The following is a 3,578-nucleotide window of genomic DNA, read 5'->3' as shown; positions in this document are numbered from 1 at the left end:
GGGATGCCACGTAAGACCATGACAAGTCATGGCAATGGTAAGGTACCCGCGTATCCTTAGTATTCCAAGTGGTTCAACGGGAAATTTAAAGAGAATATCAAGGTAAGGTAAGGTAAGACGAGTTATGCTAAAAAGGTAAGACAAGTTCATGCTAGATGAGCAAAGGTAAGTACATAATGTTCATGTATGCTTGATAAGGAAAAAGGTAAGTAAAATGTATTAATAAATTTGATTAAGTAAGTAAGTATTTAAGTAAGTGAGTAAATGAAGAAGTTTAAAATATGTCTATGACAATTAATGAAGTTGCATTAAGTAGTATCATGCCAAGTAGTAGGATAATTCTTATAAATGTTGTTATTTATTTGCATGCAAACTTACTAAGCTTAATGTTTACCCCCTTTATTTTCCTTCTTTTTATAGTTTTGTCAAGCTAACTCGGGGATCGTAAAGTACGTCGGAGGTCCAGGCACACTATCACGAGGATTATTTTGGTATAGCTAGTCGTTTCATTTTGAGTATGGCATGTATAGCATCGTAGCCATTTTGTGTGTATGATCTTATGATATGGCTGATGAATCGTATGTAAATGCTTGATAATGATTAGCTGTTGGAATGGCTAATCAAGGACATGTTTGGTGTTATGTATGCCTAAATGCTAGTTATTCCATGGAAATAATGAAAAAGGTGAAATTAGCTTTAAAACAGTATCGGACAGCAATAATGACGTGAATTTGGAAAATCACTAAAAATAGTAAAAATGGATTTAGATAGTGAATAAGATATAGAATTAAAGCTTGATGAGTTTATTTTCATATGGATGGAACAAAACAAGTATATGAGTTAAATTTTATGAGATATTTAAATTTTTGTGAAACAGGGCCAGAGCAATTTTTGGATCCCCTGTTCGACTCTAGAAATTCACCAAAAATTGTACAAAGATAATTAGAAGTTATTCTTTACATGTACAAATTCCTTATTGAGTCTAGGTTTATGAGAAACAAACAGAATAATAATTGAAACTCTGTATAGGGAGATATTTAATTCGTAATACACAAGGGTCAGAGTAGTCGAACACTAAAACAGGGGAGACTTTAACTAATAAAATGTACTATTTGGCCCAACAAAAAATTCTAGAAAAACTTTGGTTGATTGATATATAAGTCTAGTTTCAGGGAAAATTTACAAAATTGGATTTCGAGTTTCGTAACTCGAGATATGAATTTTTAAGCGACTATGACGCAGTTATCCAGCTTGTCTGGAAGTTCTAAAATGAATTAAGTCTGTTAACACCTTTTGCTCGAATTTGGCGATGGTCTCGGGTTCGAGGCGTTACAAACTATAAATGTAATATATTTTAATCTCATTCTTAATGTGTTTATGGATGATTGATAATGTAAATCAGTGAATTTGATGCTCCTAATCCCTTAAATTCATGTTTCTATTCTTCGGAGAGCAAAAGGAGCGAAAAAGGGACCAAAATTGGAGTTTTCAAGATCCACACGGGCAGGACACGCCCATGTCCCAGCCCGTGTCGATATCGCTCCCTGTTTCTGAAACACGCAGAAAAAGCCAATTTTTAGGGTTTTGGGGCATTCAAAAGTCTATAAATACATACTAGAAGAAGACCGAAGGGGACACATAGAGCAGATAGCATAAAATACTCGAAGAAACACCATCAGAGTCATCTCGAAAGTAGGATCTCCCCTAAGACTGAAGATCTCCCTTCAATTTCTTCCAAATTTTTTGGGTTTTCTTTATGTTTTGTGGTTTTTCTATTTTTGAGATGTTTTCCCTCATTAGTATGAACTAAACTCCCTAAATACTTAGGGAGGATGAAACCTATGATAGATCTTATTATTTAAGTATCTGAATTACGTGATCAATACTTGTTCTTGTTCCTAATTATGTGTTCTTAATCATTGCTTTAATATTTTCTGGTTATTAATCCAAGTTTGATGTGTTTATTCAGTAGAGCAAAAGTCCCTGTCTAAGAGAAGATCTAGCATAATTAAGCAGAGTTGCATGCAATACTAGAAATAGGACGACATAAATCTGCTGGATTAGAGTCAAATCTAATAGGGGAATCCATAAATCAAGTAATGCGAAAATAGGGGTTTTAATTAGAATTAAGTTTCAATTAATCAACCAGAGTCAGTTGTTCTTAGTCTCGAAAGAGATATTAACATAATTTAAGGATTCCTACGGATCAGGACAAGTGAATAAATCGTTCAATTCAGAGTCAGAATAATAAGTGAAGTCTAGGTGGATTCTTCCTTGGGTATTGTCCTCATTATTGGTCTATTCATTTATTTCCTTCAGTCTCTATCGCATTCATTAGTTAATTAGTTTAGTTAATTTTAGATTAAAATAAATCCCTTTTATTTTAGGCTAAATAATAGAAAGATAGTTAATACTAGTACTTTTAGTCCTTGTGGATACAATATTCTGGACTCACCATAGCTATACTACCTTTCGATAAGTGTACTTGCCTTTTGTCGTGATCGTAGTCTAGTTTAGTGAATCATAAAACGATCATCAAGTTTTTGGTGTCGTTGCCAGGGACTAAGATATTAGGAATGCTTGATTTTTATTACTTTAGCCATTTTTATTTTTATTGCAATTTATTTTTTGTTTTTATTTTAATTTACTAACTTTTCTTCCCTTTGCTTCTGGCAGGTTCTTGTAGTTTATGACTAGAAGAAACCCATCATGACCTCTACTTTTTTTACAGTGAAATTGAAAGCACAGTGTGTAGAAATCGTAGAGAAATAAGGTGGAGTCTACAGTACATAGAGGAAGAGCACGAGGATGATACCAATATTACCGAGGAGATGGCTGACAATCGGAATAATCTGCTACCTCGTGTGGTTGCCGTGAATCCTGTAAATCAAAATCCTGCTCCTCATACTATGTACAATTATGCCAAGCCCACTCTCACTGTGGCCGAATCGAGTATTGTTAGACCTACTATTGCTGCAAATGATTTTCAACTAAAACCTAACATTATTCAAATGATTCAACAATTTGTTCAGTTTGATGGTTTGCAGGATGAAGACCCAAATACTCATTTGGCCAATTTCTTAGAGTTCTGTGATTATTCCCCTTCTCGTTGAGAAACAAGGCTAAGCAGTGGTTGAACTCCTTACCACGAGGTTCCATCACTACTTGGGATCAAATGACCGAGAAGCTTAAATCGAAATACTTTTCACCGGCCAAGACAGTAAATTTGAGGAATGATATCTCTTCCTTTGTGCAAATGGACTTAGAGACCCTATATGATGGATGGGAGAGGTATAAGGATCTATTGAGAAGGTGCCCTCATCATGGGCTACCTCTATGGCTACAAGTTTAGACTTACCACAATGGTTTGAACCCCTCAACTAGGCAAATGATCGATGCAGCTGTCGGTGGTACTATAAAAAATAAAACACCTGAGGAGGCTTATGAGTTCATAGAGTAGATGTCACTGAATAATTATCAGTGGCAAGTTATGAGGACAAAGCTGACAAAAGCAACTGGTGTTTTTAACGTTGATGTGGTTACCATGTTGTCAAATCAGGTAGAACTTTTAAATAGAA

At 34.9% G+C, this 3,578-nt stretch overlaps 1 non-coding gene across 1 annotated transcript; it reads right to left on the bottom strand.

The window, feature by feature from the left end:
* Positions 1–3,223: 3,223 nt before the first annotated feature.
* On the bottom strand, positions 3,224–3,330 carry LOC128282022 (small nucleolar RNA R71). The gene has a single exon (XR_008272327.1). It is a non-coding gene; the product is annotated as a small nucleolar RNA R71 (small nucleolar RNA).
* Between the last annotated feature and the right edge of the window lie 248 nt (positions 3,331–3,578).

Source organism: Gossypium arboreum, chromosome 1 (genome assembly GCF_025698485.1).
Source record: "Gossypium arboreum isolate Shixiya-1 chromosome 1, ASM2569848v2, whole genome shotgun sequence".
Classification (NCBI taxonomy): Eukaryota; Viridiplantae; Streptophyta; class Magnoliopsida; order Malvales; family Malvaceae; genus Gossypium; species Gossypium arboreum.
The sequence above is the reverse complement of the archived record's forward strand: the minus strand, read 5'-3'. Positions and strand labels throughout refer to the sequence as shown.